Here is a 19,036-nt window from a genome sequence, read left to right as displayed (position 1 = left end):
TTTATAAATTACCAGTTTTACCACATATTTTAAGATAGTAAACACCACATTTAAAGTCCATTTAACCCATATAAATAGTAGTAGTTAAATTATTTCTCCACAATACACGTTGACCAATTATATTCCAAGACCAATCATAAAAGAACTCTACTTTCATAGAAATAGTGTGTGACTCTACCCTATTCCTATCGTTTTCCCTATTCTAGCATATCTGAAACACAGACCATCACTTACCATAGATCTAATGTTCAGAATATGCACAAGTGTATCCCTACCATAAGCTGTACAGTTCAGCCAGCGAAGCTGAGATAGGCAACCTATAGGCTTGAGTTCTGATCCCCCCCTCTGCTTTTGCCCGCGGGCTAGGGTAGCAGAGAGTAGATCGCCCTATCCGTGTATATATCCAGTATTCTAGGACACACCAGTACCAGCCACATGAGAGACCCAGCTGCGATCAAGCTTTACTTAGATGTGGATCGATCACAACCGAAATCCCCAGCGACCAACGCCAGCATGAACCAGAGCACCGAGTAAATAAATATAAATATATATAGGACCCCAGCCTCAAATACTGCCGACTTCAGTGAGCAAGGATTACTCCTAATGTCTTTCGTCAATCGTGAAAGTCCTCACTTCCATCTAACAGTTGGACTCTTTGAGACCGGTGAGAAAATACGCTTTTGTAAGTAAATAAAAGCGCCCAAGCCCTCCACTTGGAACAAAAGACCCCTAAACGCCTTATGTTTAACAGCCGCAAGGTATAAAGCGCTTAGCCGGACAACAGTCTGTCACAAACAATGATCTGGCTTATAACTTTCACTAAATAACCCCATGGAAAATTACTAAATTCAATTTTACTGACCAACTAAATAAACGAATGAAGTTTCCTTTACGTGCTATAATCTAAGCTTAGTTTTGCAAGAATTACTCCCTACAAAACCAAACACAGACTTATCTCCAAGCACCAGCCATACATCGACCCAGTCTTTGTATTGCTTGACGGCACTCATGAAACAAAGCACAGAAAACTTCACTATACACATCAATTTAAATGTAACACTACACTATAAATAGAACACTAAATTAACCCCACAACTGACAGTAAAGCAATTCCACCACAGGTCTAAATTCAACTGTACGACGATATTGTCCCCGCACAATCAAACAAAGACACAATTTCAAAGTTTACAATCACTTAGAATAATTTCCAAGTAGAAACAAACAGAGAAATAATAGCAGAACAACTTCACTCACCAGTAACACACGAAAGCCAGAGACACTGTTAGTCTTGTGGATATTGTAAGAATGACGCGCGTCGGCTCGCTCCGACCCTTTTATAGTATCTAATAGAGACACAACAGAGACTGGGGACATAATGGAGACTGGAGACATACTGGAGACTTAACAGAGACATAACAGAGACATACTGGAGACATAGTGGAGACATAATAGAGACACACTGGAGACTGGCGACATACTGGAGACACAATGGAGACATAATGGAGACATATTGGAGACATATTGGAGACACAATGGAGACATAACAGAGACATTATGGAGACTGGAGACATAATGGAGACATAACAGAGACACAATGGAGACATAGTGGAGACTGGAGACCTAATGGAGACATAACAGAGACATACTGGGGACTGGAGACATACCGGAGACACAACAGAGACATAATGGAGACTGGAGACCTACTGGGGACATAATGGAGACTGGTTTGTTTACCAAGCCGTACACCCTATACATTTAACGTCCATGTTCTCTCAGCAAATAATCGTTTACCTATCAGTAGTAACATCTGCATGCTTGCACGTGTTTTAGAGAGAGACAGAGCTATTGATATTGTTACCTATGTAGTCCAATAGTGGAGTGTTTCGTAAATATTTTTACGTAAATATTATTTTGTGAAAGATTGTTTAAATCAATTTAGTAAGTAACTTCGCAATGAAAGATCACATTTGTTCCTAATTGTTACATTGAATGATATATTCAGGAAGTATAATAATCAATATTAGTGATTATTACCCCTCTGACTTGTAATTAGAACCAAGACGCAATATCGGAACGTCATTCGTTTGTCAGATCAGATTGTCAATGTCAACAATCCATCCATGTGAATATAGTTTGTAAATAAGCTTTTTCCAATAAGTTGTGCATCAAATAATAGTGAATTTTATGAGTGATGACGTAACTAAACATGTGATAAAGCTTCGCAGATATTATTTGTTAAAATATTCAATGAAATCCCGAAGGAAATATGCACCAAAAAGTTGGTCAAGGAAAAGTTGATTCGCCGTAAGTTTTATATGTAATAACGAGTCCATTTCCTCGTCATAGATGCTTGTTCTGTTACAACTCGCCCCCAGATTGGATTTCTTTTACAAAATACAAAGTGGTTTGTAAAAAAATCCAATCTCACTTAGCAAAAGAAACAATAAAATTGAATAAAAGAAAAATATCTCTAGATCAGTCGGAAATATCCCCCATTTCTAATCGTGTGGTGTGTATTCCAATACTATGCAACTGCTAGTGACTCAGTTTTGAAATCAGCTCATCAGAATCTCGACAATGAACCATGAGAACTCCTTTCCCAGAGTCCACGCACCGCCAGGGATATCAGGTTGTGAATCTGATAGGTCCTACTAACCCGTTCTTGCTAGCTCATTCCCCGGTCGCGGTGAATATTCATTCCATCCACACTGTTGGACCGGAATAATTACCGTAGTAATTTCAACGAGTTCACAATAACTTCCCACGCAATTACGAAGAAACCTTTAGAGCTCTCATTGTAAGTCCAGAGCCTTCAATCTCCATTGTCGGAACTCAAACCAATTTCTCTACCTAATCACTCCAGCCACATGCTTTGGCGCATGTCTCATACTTGAATAAAATATACTGACTTAAGATTTGTTTGGATGTGTTTTTTTTTATAAAACAAACCTTAAATGACATAAGCATACATGCACACACCTCATGCATGCATACACCTCAACTTGGTACCATATCATGATCAAATGAAGAAATGATTTGATGATACTAAACTCCACAATTGGAAAACATAACAAGGAAACAATTATTGAAAAGAGCCTCGTTCTCACTAAACGATATCGGCCCTTAAATATGTCGATTGTCAAATACATCCCATTCAAGATGAGGTGTGTGGTTTTCGTATGGGTCTTATTACCTTGTGTAGTAGTAATCATAAAAAACTACCCTTGAAATGGGTCGAATCCATTGGATTTTAACCTAACCAATAAGAATTTTATGATTAATGTGTTCCCAAAATTCCCCCCCTTGTTTGTTCCCCACAAATTCCGACCAAACTAGTTTTGACCACTTTCCAGCGCTGTCTGTCTGTATCAATCCACTCAATCCATAAAAGAAACATTCGAGACACACTTTCATATCTTACATCCGTCATATCCAGCCATTCAATCTATCTAGCATACATCTATAAGCATTCATCACCTCTAACTTATACACATACACTCGTTCATTCCTCCTCAATTACGCTTTCACTCGATTGTTTACAGAAAGCCAACGCTTTTAAAAGTAATCAAAATAAATAATAAAAATAGAAATAGAAACTAGATAATAATTTTAAAAGTTTACCTATCCCATTTTACCCTACTCTACCCTGACTCGAAGACAAAGAATATTTCATTTTATTTCCTTTATTTTATTCATCTATATTTAATTTTATAAAGTAATTACTCTGTCATGAAACACGAAACTCCTGAACACACCTCGTTTAAAGAGTAAACATCAAAAATATATCTTCGATTAATTTACTTGACCTAGGCTACCTAACTGTACTTGGAATTTATAAAATTTTTGCGGTTCCAAACAATGAAATGACTTAATTATTTTTCTGAGGCACTAGCTTATTGATTATGGAAAGTAATATTTGTAGGCCTTCAAATAAATGTTATGGCATTTAAAAATAACCATTGAGTCTTGTACAAACTTTGTATTTTTCAAAGATAAAGATTGACTTTGGATTGGACACTTAAATAAAATTATGTAGACTGAAAATCTAGACTTAATATTAATATTGTTCTTGTTACAATGGATTTAAACAATGTATGTATTAATTTTCAGTATATCTAATCGGTAATCAACACCTAAACAATTCCAACTAGTTGCAAGCTGAACGGGACAATTTTCCGGTGTGTCCTTTATGGACTGTACCCTGTCATAGCACTATCTCCAAGTAAGTACAAAACATCTTGTCATTAAAAAGCTATTCTTAGATTTAATTAACCCTACTTAGTAAGTTAAACGATTCGGCAGGAAAACTGTATTACTTGGAAAAATGGATAAGGTAGCTCTCCCTTTTTTCTAACTGTGAATGAACAAGATAAATATAAACAATCTTAATGATGCATATTTATAAATAAGATTCCTTAAACATACATGCACCCTATTTTAACTAAACTTTTCATATATACAATTTCAGGTTTTACCCGAGAGGCCACGCCTCAAGTCGGACTTTCCTCCACACATCTACTGACTTCATATAAATGAAAGGTACTTTATGTTTTATTATAATAACACGTTCTAATTATAAAATTTAAAAGTTAACAGCTCATGGCAAATAAGAATTTTATCTTGAAAATTGAAACGAAGCATAGAACAAAACGGCGAGGCATGAGCTACCGGGTAAAAATCAAACTTAACTGACTCATCCTCATTTTATTGGCTAAGCAAACTCATTACTAACTCATTTATGTCCTAGCTCATGTAGATATGAACTGCAAGGCAGGGGTTCTCAAACTTTTTTATTTTTAATTTCCTTTTTGTAATTTTCGCTGTATGCGTTGTTTTTTCCGACACAATATTTCTCACGGGCGTGTCTTAGTTCCAAAATTAAGCGACGCGCCTCTGTGAGTAGATAAATGAAATAATATTGAACCCAATTTGGCAGGACCTAACTCTAAAACTAAACCCTTTTCTTACTCTATCTAATATTATATTTCTAATGTCTGACTATTTCCTTTTAGTGTCGCTGATCTGCACTACCAGCTCGTTCAACGTTACTGACCACAAAGTAATCCGACAATCAGACTGGACCCGGTCATGTTAGGTAAGTTTACATACTTAATGCGTACCACATACTACATACTTTTTCTGAACCTCAGTAAAATATGGTTTTATAATGATAATAGTGCTTATTATCTATGCCTACTTAACAGGAATATTACAAATTTCAATCAATTTTCATGAAATTCATTAAGCAATTGTGACAATGATCAAGCAGTGGTGGAGTTAGGGTATGGCGAGGTACGACCTCCCAGATGCTGGTAATGCTAATATTTCGTAGGTTATGTTTGACATGGTTGTAATGAAGTACAGTATGTTGGAATACTCCTGACTTGTGAAATATTGTATAAAAGCTGTGTACACAATCTACCGAACATAATAATTGTATGGTTTTACACTTACTATTTTAGACTAGCCTACAGCTTATCATGTGAGGTAACGAACTCATGTCATATGGAGCTATTGAAAGTCTTATTTATACATACATACTTATTTGTATTACTACAGTAAAAATGTATACCTATAGAAAGTTGAAATTCGTACAGTGCATTTAATTTATTGAAATAATTGGCAGACATAGGCTACGGTGACCTCTCACCATCAAGAGGGACGTATGCTTGTTTACTACGGATGTAATATGAAAATATATGATGACTTATAAGCTAATGAACTTAAATTAGTCCTAATATTATTAATACCTATATCTTAACAGACAGAAACCTGTTCTCATAGTGAAAATATTCAGTATAAAGACTTTGTCAATTTATTGTATGATGTATGAAATCCTGTGAGACAATACATATATTATAGAGTTACAACTGAAATGCAAACAAACCATCCATCGAAGGAGGTACTGTCATAGTATAACATGCGTGTAGCTATTCAGTATTCATAGAAAAATGGCGGGACGCCCCATATAATATTGTACTTCAGCGCGACAATGAATAATCGCGCCCCCATAGCCATTAGACTAGAGCCTATCTTCTTGTATTACTAGGTCTTAAATCTAGGGCTTAGGTATCCTAGATTATTTTAGGAAAATAACCTTACATCTAGACTGTAGTTATCCTGCCTATGAATGAAATTCTGTATAACAAGCCTGCTAGGAATATGTATATCATCAGAGTGTTCATAGACTATATAAGACAGCATCGAAGCTATCCGATCTCCGGTGTGAAGTGCAAACGTGATGTTAGCTTTCAAAATAACCCTGAAGATGGCAGAACCTGCTAAGAAAATGTACTGGGCATATAGAGAACTATTTGTTTTAACATGAAATTCTATTACTATTGTACATTGTGTACACACTTATGTTTCCAATTCCGGTCACGAGGTGGCAAACTCTTCTAAAGTGCTACAGCTCCGCGCTTCCTATTATTTTAGATACATGGGTATTTTCTATATAAGTACCTAGTATTTTACGTACTAGCCCCGCCTATCCCACAGCTAGAAAAACATACATTAAGGCACAGAATAAATAATAGTACTACACACAGGCGCAAGGGAACGTCAAGATGCACCAATGCCAACAATTACTACGTAGCAATGCAAACCGAGCGATGCTGAAATCGCCTATTCGGGACGATGTTTAGTTCAACCCCTACGATTATGAGCTAATTTCCTAGAAATAGATTTTGTCTAACTTTACTACGCTATTTTAATGTTATTTTTTTTTCCAGATGCCAGAGGAAGACGAAAACATAACTGATCCTCCACTGATGCACGACTTCGCCCGGAACGCGGCAAGAACCAACAATGGAAGAAAATACTATAGACGTGTTTATTAACAATAAAGTTATTTTTGTTTTTATGAAATAGCGATTGAATAAAAATATTAGGTATATGAGTTTTATTTAGAGATGAAATAAGTCAGGAAATACAGCACACCCACTCGTTTTCACAACAACAAATGTAGCCTGGTAAGGCTAATAAAATAAGGTTATTAAAATTCTGGTTGCTCGGCACCAAAAGTAACCTTGCAACGGCTACTTCCTATTATTTATTTGTAAACCTTGGTATCCAAGATGTGTTCTACAGAGCACATCTTAGATCCCTTGGTCACGGAACCAAATGTAACTAAACCTCCGCTCACCTTACTTATTTACTTACTTACTTGACTAAACAACAGTATAGCTAACCCCCCTTTAAATATACCCCGTAAATTTGGCCTTGTGATCGTCTAGCGTGAATAAGTAGAACCCTTCGATGTGAACCGCGATAACCTAGATCCTTTAATGAGTATCAGCTGTATTTTTGACTAATATTTAAATTTTTATTTATTTATATTTTAAAGAAGAATAAAGGTTATTGTAGCATAATAATATAGTGTTATAGAAGAGTATTTTATCAGATTTAGACCTAGAAAGTTATATGTGAGAAAATTAATGACGTAATAAATAAATTTTTAGAATAGAAGTTAGTGAGTGAAACATACATGAAATAAATATTAAAAAATATTTTGTTAATCATCCACTACGCCTTATTAGTGGTCCTGATTTGGGTACGAACTTGCGATGTGGAATAGGACCCCTGACCTGATCAAACCACTTTATCAGGATCCTAAGCAAGTAAGCCTGAAGGGCTATCTATCTACAACCTAACCCCTTTTTATTTTGTTTCTTTTCACTAGCTAAACCCCCTTTTCCCCAATACTGCTAATAGACCATAACTTCTCGATCTTTCTAATGTTTTATCGAAACACCGAGCAGTTGCTAACTTTTATAAGAAATAAGTAAGTCAAACTTTTCTAAGCTTTAGACTTTCCATCAGTGGACGGCGCTCGCATGCCACTGGGCCCTATAACAAACAAATCCTTTTATTCCAAAGACAGTTTGTTTCCCTAGCCAATTTGATAGAATTTACCTTGAAAAACTAGTTAGCAACACTAAGTGTCCCGCAGCCACACCGAAAGATCAGAAATTGCTACCACAATTATTAATTTCACTCAAATAAATTAAGTAATAAGAGATTTTATAAATTACCAGTTTTACCACATATTTTAAGATAGTAAACACCACATTTAAAGTCCATTTAACCCATATAAATAGTAGTAGTTAAATTATTTCTCCACAATACACGTTGACCAATTATATTCCAAGACCAATCATAAAAGAACTCTACTTTCATAGAAATAGTGTGTGACTCTACCCTATTCCTATCGTTTTTCCTATTCTAGCATATCTGAAACACAGACCATCACTTACCATAGATCTAATGTTCAGAATATGCACAAGTGTATCCCTACCATAAGCTGTACAGTTCAGCCAGCGAAGCTGAGATAGGCAACCTATAGGCTTGAGTTCTGATCCCCCCCTCTGCTTTTGCCCGCGGGCTAGGGTAGCAGAGAGTAGATCGCCCTATCCGTGTATATATCCAGTATTCTAGGACACACCAGTACCAGCCACATGAGAGACCCAGCTGCGATCAAGCTTTACTTAGATGTGGATCGATCACAACCGAAATCCCCAGCGACCAACGCCAGCATGAACCAGAGCACCGAGTAAATAAATATAAATATATATAGGACCCCAGCCTCAAATACTGCCGACTTCAGTGAGCAAGGATTACTCCTAATGTCTTTCGTCAATCGTGAAAGTCCTCACTTCCATCTAACAGTTGGACTCTTTGAGACCGGTGAGAAAATACGCTTTTGTAAGTAAATAAAAGCGCCCAAGCCCTCCACTTGGAACAAAAGACCCCTAAACGCCTTATGTTTAACAGCCGCAAGGTATAAAGCGCTTAGCCGGACAACAGTCTGTCACAAACAATGATCTGGCTTATAACTTTCACTAAATAACCCCATGGAAAATTACTAAATTCAATTTTACTGACCAACTAAATAAACGAATGAAGTTTCCTTTACGTGCTATAATCTAAGCTTAGTTTTGCAAGAATTACTCCCTACAAAACCAAACACAGACTTATCTCCAAGCACCAGCCATACATCGACCCAGTCTTTGTATTGCTTGACGGCACTCATGAAACAAAGCACAGAAAACTTCACTATACACATCAATTTAAATGTAACACTACACTATAAATAGAACACTAAATTAACCCCACAACTGACAGTAAAGCAATTCCACCACAGGTCTAAATTCAACTGTACGACGATATTGTCCCCGCACAATCAAACAAAGACACAATTTCAAAGTTTACAATCACTTAGAATAATTTCCAAGTAGAAACAAACAGAGAAATAATAGCAGAACAACTTCACTCACCAGTAACACACGAAAGCCAGAGACACTGTTAGTCTTGTGGATATTGTAAGAATGACGCGCGTCGGCTCGCTCCGACCCTTTTATAGTATCTAATAGAGACACAACAGAGACTGGGGACATAATGGAGACTGGAGACATACTGGAGACTTAACAGAGACATAACAGAGACATACTGGAACATAGTGGAGACATAATAGAGACACACTGGAGACTGGCGACATACTGGAGACATAATGGAGACATATTGGAGACATAGAGACACAATGGAGACATAACAGAGACATTATGGAGACTGGAGACATAATGGAGACATAACAGAGACACAATGGAGACATAGTGGAGACTGGAGACCTAATGGAGACATAACAGAGACATACTGGGGACTGGAGACATACCGGAGACACAACAGAGACATAATGGAGACTGGAGACCTACTGGGGACATAATGGAGACTGGTTTGTTTACCAAGCCGTACACCCTATACATTTAACGTCCATGTTCTCTCAGCAAATAATCGTTTACCTATCAGTAGTAACATCTGCATGCTTGCACGTGTTTTAGAGAGAGACAGAGCTATTGATATTGTTACCTATGTAGTCCAATAGTGGAGTGTTTCGTAAATATTTTTACGTAAATATTATTTTGTGAAAGATTGTTTAAATCAATTTAGTAAGTAACTTCGCAATGAAAGATCACATTTGTTCCTAATTGTTACATTGAATGATATATTCAGGAAGTATAATAATCAATATTAGTGATTATTACCCTCTGACTTGTAATTAGAACCAAGACGCAATATCGGAACGTCATTCGTTTGTCAGATCAGATTGTCAATGTCAACAATCCATCCATGTGAATATAGTTTGTAAATAAGCTTTTTCCAATAAGTTGTGCATCAAATAATAGTGAATTTTATGAGTGATGACGTAACTAAACATGTGATAAAGCTTCGCAGATATTATTTGTTAAAATATTCAATGAAATCCCGAAGGAAATATGCACCAAAAAGTTGGTCAAGGAAAAGTTGATTCGCCGTAAGTTTTATATGTAATAACGAGTCCATTTCCTCGTCATAGATGCTTGTTCTGTTACAACTCGCCCCCAGATTGGATTTCTTTTACAAAATACAAAGTGGTTTGTAAAAAAATCCAATCTCATTTAGCAAAAGAAACAATAAAATTGAATAAAAGAAAAATATCTCTAGATCAGTCGGAAATATCCCCCCATTTCTAATCGTGTGGTGTGTATTCCAATACTATGCAACTGCTAGTGACTCAGTTTTGAAATCAGCTCATCAGAATCTCGACAATGAACCATGAGAACTCCTTTCCCAGAGTCCACGCACCGCCAGGGATATCAGGTTGTGAATCTGATAGGTCCTACTAACCCGTTCTTGCTAGCTCATTCCCCGGTCGCGGTGAATATTCATTCCATCCACACTGTTGGACCGGAATAATTACCGTAGTAATTTCAACGAGTTCACAATAACTTCCCACGCAATTACGAAGAAACCTTTAGAGCTCTCATTGTAAGTCCAGAGCCTTCAATCTCCATTGTCGGAACTCAAACCAATTTCTCTACCTAATCACTCCAGCCACATGCTTTGGCGCATGTCTCATACTTGAATAAAATATACTGACTTAAGATTTGTTTGGATGTGTTTTTTTTTATAAAACAAACCTTAAATGACATAAGCATACATGCACACACCTCATGCATGCATACACCTCAACTTGGTACCATATCATGATCAAATGAAGAAATGATTTGATGATACTAAACTCCACAATTGGAAAACATAACAAGGAAACAATTATTGAAAAGAGCCTCGTTCTCACTAAACGATATCGGCCCTTAAATATGTCGATTGTCAAATACATCCCATTCAAGATGAGGTGTGTGGTTTTCGTATGGGTCTTATTACCTTGTGTAGTAGTAATCATAAAAAACTACCCTTGAAATGGGTCGAATCCATTGGATTTTAACCTAACCAATAAGAATTTTATGATTAATGTGTTCCCAAAATTCCCCCCCTTGTTTGTTCCCCACAAATTCCGACCAAACTAGTTTTGACCACTTTCCAGCGCTGTCTGTCTGTATCAATCCACTCAATCCATAAAAGAAACATTCGAGACACACTTTCATATCTTACATCCGTCATATCCAGCCATTCAATCTATCTAGCATACATCTATAAGCATTCATCACCTCTAACTTATACACATACACTCGTTCATTCCTCCTCAATTACGCTTTCACTCGATTGTTTACAGAAAGCCAACGCTTTTAAAAGTAATCAAAATAAATAATAAAAATAGAAATAGAAACTAGATAATAATTTTAAAAGTTTACCTATCCCATTTTACCCTACTCTACCCTGACTCGAAGACAAAGAATATTTCATTTTATTTCCTTTATTTTATTCATCTATATTTAATTTTATAAAGTAATTACTCTGTCATGAAACACGAAACTCCTGAACACACCTCGTTTAAAGAGTAAACATCAAAAATATATCTTCGATTAATTTACTTGACCTAGGCTACCTAACTGTACTTGGAATTTATAAAATTTTTGCGGTTCCAAACAATGAAATGACTTAATTATTTTTCTGAGGCACTAGCTTATTGATTATGGAAAGTAATATTTGTAGGCCTTCAAATAAATGTTATGGCATTTAAAAATAACCATTGAGTCTTGTACAAACTTTGTATTTTTCAAAGATAAAGATTGACTTTGGATTGGACACTTAAATAAAATTATGTAGACTGAAAATCTAGACTTAATATTAATATTGTTCTTGTTACAATGGATTTAAACAATGTGTGTATTAATTTTCAGTATATCTAATCGGTAATCAACACCTAAACAATTCCAACTAGTTGCAAGCTGAACGGGACAATTTTCCGGTGTGTCCTTTATGGACTGTACCCTGTCATAGCACTATCTCCAAGTAAGTACAAAACATCTTGTCATTAAAAAGCTATTCTTAGATTTAATTAACCCTACTTAGTAAGTTAAACGATTCGGCAGGAAAACTGTATTACTTGGAAAAATGGATAAGGTAGCTCTCCCTTTTTTCTAACTGTGAATGAACAAGATAAATATAAACAATCTTAATGATGCATATTTATAAATAAGATTCCTTAAACATACATGCACCCTATTTTAACTAAACTTTTCATATATACAATTTCAGGTTTTACCCGAGAGGCCACGCCTCAAGTCGGACTTTCCTCCACACATCTACTGACTTCATATAAATGAAAGGTACTTTATGTTTTATTATAATAACACGTTCTAATTATAAAATTTAAAAGTTAACAGCTCATGGCAAATAAGAATTTTATCTTGAAAATTGAAACGAAGCATAGAACAAAACGGCGAGGCATGAGCTACCGGGAAAAAATCAAACTTAACTGACTCATCCTCATTTTATTGGCTAAGCAAACTCATTACTAACTCATTTATGTCCTAGCTCATGTAGATATGAACTGCAAGGCAGGGGTTCTCAAACTTTTTTATTTTTAATTTTTTTTGTAATTTTCGCTGTATGCGTTGTTTTTTCCGACACAATATTTCTCACGGGCGTGTCTTAGTTCCAAAATTAAGCGACGCGCCTCTGTGAGTAGATAAATGAAATAATATTGAACCCAATTTGGCAGGACCTAACTCTAAAACTAAACCCTTTTCTTACTCTATCTAATATTATATTTCTAATGTCTGACTATTTCCTTTTAGTGTCGCTGATCTGCACTACCAGCTCGTTCAACGTTACTGACCACAAAGTAATCCGACAATCAGACTGGACCCGGTCATGTTAGGTAAGTTTACATACTTAATGCGTACCACATACTACATACTTTTTCTGAACCTCAGTAAAATATGGTTTTATAATGATAATAGTGCTTATTATCTATGCCTACTTAACAGGAATATTACAAATTTCAATCAATTTTCATGAAATTCATTAAGCAATTGTGACAATGATCAAGCAGTGGTGGAGTTAGGGTATGGCGAGGTACGACCTCCCAGATGCTGGTAATGCTAATATTTCGTAGGTTATGTTTGACATGGTTGTAATGAAGTACAGTATGTTGGAATACTCCTGACTTGTGAAATATTGTATAAAAGCTGTGTACACAATCTACCGAACATAATAATTGTATGGTTTTACACTTACTATTTTAGACTAGCCTACAGCTTATCATGTGAGGTAACGAACTCATGTCATATGGAGCTATTGAAAGTCTTATTTATACATACATACTTATTTGTATTACTACAGTAAAAATGTATACCTATAGAAAGTTGAAATTCGTACAGTGCATTTAATTTATTGAAATAATTGGCAGACATAGGCTACGGTGACCTCTCACCATCAAGAGGGACGTATGCTTGTTTACTACGGATGTAATATGAAAATATATGATGACTTATAAGCTAATGAACTTAAATTAGTCCTAATATTATTAATACCTATATCTTAACAGACAGAAACCTGTTCTCATAGTGAAAATATTCAGTATAAAGACTTTGTCAATTTATTGTATGATGTATGAAATCCTGTGAGACAATACATATATTATAGAGTTACAACTGAAATGCAAACAAACCATCCATCGAAGGAGGTACTGTCATAGTATAACATGCGTGTAGCTATTCAGTATTCATAGAAAAATGGCGGGACGCCCCATATAATATTGTACTTCAGCGCGACAATGAATAATCGCGCCCCCATAGCCATTAGACTAGAGCCTATCTTCTTGTATTACTAGGTCTTAAATCTAGGGCTTAGGTATCCTAGATTATTTTAGGAAAATAACCTTACATCTAGACTGTAGTTATCCTGCCTATGAATGAAATTCTGTATAACAAGCCTGCTAGGAATATGTATATCATCAGAGTGTTCATAGACTATATAAGACAGCATCGAAGCTATCCGATCTCCGGTGTGAAGTGCAAACGTGATGTTAGCTTTCAAAATAACCCTGAAGATGGCAGAACCTGCTAAGAAAATGTACTGGGCATATAGAGAACTATTTGTTTTAACATGAAATTCTATTACTATTGTACATTGTGTACACACTTATGTTTCCAATTCCGGTCACGAGGTGGCAAACTCTTCTAAAGTGCTACAGCTCCGCGCTTCCTATTATTTTAGATACATGGGTATTTTCTATATAAGTACCTAGTATTTTACGTACTAGCCCCGCCTATCCCACAGCTAGAAAAACATACATTAAGGCACAGAATAAATAATAGTACTACACACAGGCGCAAGGGAACGTCAAGATGCACCAATGCCAACAATTACTACGTAGCAATGCAAACCGAGCGATGCTGAAATCGCCTATTCGGGACGATGTTTAGTTCAACCCCTACGATTATGAGCTAATTTCCTAGAAATAGATTTTGTCTAACTTTACTACGCTATTTTAATGTTATTTTTTTTTCCAGATGCCAGAGGAAGACAAAACATAACTGATCCTCCACTGATGCACGACTTCGCCCGGAACGCGGCAAGAACCAACAATGGAAGAAAATACTATAGACGTGTTTATTAACAATAAAGTTATTTTTGTTTTTATGAAATAGCGATTGAATAAAAATATTAGGTATATGAGTTTTATTTAGAGATGAAATAAGTCAGGAAATACAGCACACCCACTCGTTTTCACAACAACAAATGTAGCCTGGTAAGGCTAATAAAATAAGGTTATTAAAATTCTGGTTGCTCGGCACCAAAAGTAACCTTGCAACGGCTACTTCCTATTATTTATTTGTAAACCTTGGTATCCAAGATGTGTTCTACAGAGCACATCTTAGATCCCTTGGTCACGGAACCAAATGTAACTAAACCTCCGCTCACCTTACTTATTTACTTACTTACTTGACTAAACAACAGTATAGCTAACCCCCCTTTAAATATACCCCGTAAATTTGGCCTTGTGATCGTCTAGCGTGAATAAGTAGAACCCTTCGATGTGAACCGCGATAACCTAGATCCTTTAATGAGTATCAGCTGTATTTTTGACTAATATTTAAATTTTTATTTATTTATATTTTAAAGAAGAATAAAGGTTATTGTAGCATAATAATATAGTGTTATAGAAGAGTATTTTATCAGATTTAGACCTAGAAAGTTATATGTGAGAAAATTAATGACGTAATAAATAAATTTTTAGAATAGAAGTTAGTGAGTGAAACATACATGAAATAAATATTAAAAAATATTTTGTTAATCATCCACTACGCCTTATTAGTGGTCCTGATTTGGGTACGAACTTGCGATGTGGAATAGGACCCCTGACCTGATCAAACCACTTTATCAGGATCCTAAGCAAGTAAGCCTGAAGGGCTATCTATCTACAACCTAACCCCTTTTTTATTTTGTTTCTTTTCACTAGCTAAACCCCCTTTTCCCCAATACTGCTAATAGACCATAACTTCTCGATCTTTCTAATGTTTTATCGAAACACCGAGCAGTTGCTAACTTTTATAAGAAATAAGTAAGTCAAACTTTTCTAAGCTTTAGACTTTCCATCAGTGGACGGCGCTCGCATGCCACTGGGCCCTATAACAAACAAATCCTTTTATTCCAAAGACAGTTTGTTTCCCTAGCCAATTTGATAGAATTTACCTTGAAAAACTAGTTAGCAACACTAAGTGTCCCGCAGCCACACCGAAAGATCAGAAATTGCTACCACAATTATTAATTTCACTCAAATAAATTAAGTAATAAGAGATTTTATAAATTACCAGTTTTACCACATATTTTAAGATAGTAAACACCACATTTAAAGTCCATTTAACCCATATAAATAGTAGTAGTTAAATTATTTCTCCACAATACACGTTGACCAATTATATTCCAAGACCAATCATAAAAGAACTCTACTTTCATAGAAATAGTGTGTGACTCTACCCTATTCCTATCGTTTTCCTATTCTAGCATATCTGAAACACAGACCATCACTTACCATAGATCTAATGTTCAGAATATGCACAAGTGTATCCCTACCATAAGCTGTACAGTTCAGCCAGCGAAGCTGAGATAGGCAACCTATAGGCTTGAGTTCTGATCCCCCCCTCTGCTTTTGCCCGCGGGCTAGGGTAGCAGAGAGTAGATCGCCCTATCCGTGTATATATCCAGTATTCTAGGACACACCAGTACCAGCCACATGAGAGACCCAGCTGCGATCAAGCTTTACTTAGATGTGGATCGATCACAACCGAAATCCCCAGCGACCAACGCCAGCATGAACCAGAGCACCGAGTAAATAAATATAAATATATATAGGACCCCAGCCTCAAATACTGCCGACTTCAGTGAGCAAGGATTACTCCTAATGTCTTTCGTCAATCGTGAAAGTCCTCACTTCCATCTAACAGTTGGACTCTTTGAGACCGGTGAGAAAATACGCTTTTGTAAGTAAATAAAAGCGCCCAAGCCCTCCACTTGGAACAAAAGACCCCTAAACGCCTTATGTTTAACAGCCGCAAGGTATAAAGCGCTTAGCCGGACAACAGTCTGTCACAAACAATGATCTGGCTTATAACTTTCACTAAATAACCCCATGGAAAATTACTAAATTCAATTTTACTGACCAACTAAATAAACGAATGAAGTTTCCTTTACGTGCTATAATCTAAGCTTAGTTTTGCAAGAATTACTCCCTACAAAACCAAACACAGACTTATCTCCAAGCACCAGCCATACATCGACCCAGTCTTTGTATTGCTTGACGGCACTCATGAAACAAAGCACAGAAAACTTCACTATACACATCAATTTAAATGTAACACTACACTATAAATAGAACACTAAATTAACCCCACAACTGACAGTAAAGCAATTCCACCACAGGTCTAAATTCAACTGTACGACGATATTGTCCCCGCACAATCAAACAAAGACACAATTTCAAAGTTTACAATCACTTAGAATAATTTCCAAGTAGAAACAAACAGAGAAATAATAGCAGAACAACTTCACTCACCAGTAACACACGAAAGCCAGAGACACTGTTAGTCTTGTGGATATTGTAAGAATGACGCGCGTCGGCTCGCTCCGACCCTTTTATAGTATCTAATAGAGACACAACAGAGACTGGGGACATAATGGAGACTGGAGACATACTGGAGACTTAACAGAGACATAACAGAGACATACTGGAGACATAGTGGAGACATAATAGAGACACACTGGAGACTGGCGACATACTGGAGACATAATGGAGACATATTGGAGACATATTGGAGACACAATGGAGACATAACAGAGACATTATGGAGACTGGAGACATAATGGAGACATAACAGAGACACAATGGAGACATAGTGGAGACTGGAGACCTAATGGAGACATAACAGAGACATACTGGGGACTGGAGACATACCGGAGACACAACAGAGACATAATGGAGACTGGAGACCTACTGGGGACATAATGGAGACTGGTTTGTTTACCAAGCCGTACACCCTATACATTTAACGTCCATGTTCTCTCAGCAAATAATCGTTTACCTATCAGTAGTAACATCTGCATGCTTGCACGTGTTTTAGAGAGAGACAGAGCTATTGATATTGTTACCTATGTAGTCCAATAGTGGAGTGTTTCGTAAATATTTTTACGTAAATATTATTTTGTGAAAGATTGTTTAAATCAATTTAGTAAGTAACTTCGCAATGAAAGATCACATTTGTTCCTAATTGTTACATTGAATGATATATTCAGGAAGTATAATAATCAATATTAGTGATTATTACCCCTCTGACTTGTAATTAGAACCAAGACGCAATATCGGAACGTCATTCGTTTGTCAGATCAGATTGTCAATGTCAACAATCCATCCATGTGAATATAGTTTGTAAATAAGCTTTTTCCAATAAGTTGTGCATCAAATAATAGTGAATTTTATGAGTGATGACGTAACTAAACATGTGATAAAGCTTCGCAGATATTATTTGTTAAAATATTCAATGAAATCCCGAAGGAAATATGCACCAAAAAGTTGGTCAAGGAAAAGTTGATTCGCCGTAAGTTTTATATGTAATAACGAGTCCATTTCCTCGTCATAGATGCTTGTTCTGTTACAACTCGCCCCCAGATTGGATTTCTTTTACAAAATACAAAGTGGTTTGTAAAAAAATCCAATCTCACTTAGCAAAAGAAACAATAAAATTGAATAAAAGAAAAATATCTCTAGATCAGTCGGAAATATCCCCCCATTTCTAATCGTGTGGTGTGTATTCCAATACTATGCAACTGCTAGTGACTCAGTTTTGAAATCAGCTCATCAGAATCTCGACAATGAACCATGAGAACTCCTTTCCCAGAGTCCACGCACCGCCAGGGATATCAGGTTGTGAATCTGATAGGTCCTACTAACCCGTTCTTGCTAGCTCATTCCCCGGTCGCGGTGAATATTCATTCCATCCACACTGTTGGACCGGAATAATTACCGTAGTAATTTCAACGAGTTCACAATAACTTCCCACGCAATTACGAAGAAACCTTTAGAGCTCTCATTGTAAGTCCAGAGCCTTCAATCTCCATTGTCGGAACTCAAACCAATTTCTCTACCTAATCACTCCAGCCACATGCTTTGGCGCATGTCTCATACTTGAATAAAATATACTGACTTAAGATTTGTTTGGATGTGTTTTTTTTTATAAAACAAACCTTAAATGACATAAGCATACATGCACACACCTCATGCATGCATACACCTCAACTTGGTACCATATCATGATCA

This window comes from Leguminivora glycinivorella, chromosome 10 (genome assembly GCF_023078275.1).
Source record: "Leguminivora glycinivorella isolate SPB_JAAS2020 chromosome 10, LegGlyc_1.1, whole genome shotgun sequence".
NCBI lineage: Eukaryota > Metazoa > Arthropoda > Insecta > Lepidoptera > Tortricidae > Leguminivora > Leguminivora glycinivorella.
Note: the sequence above shows the minus strand (reverse complement) of the source record.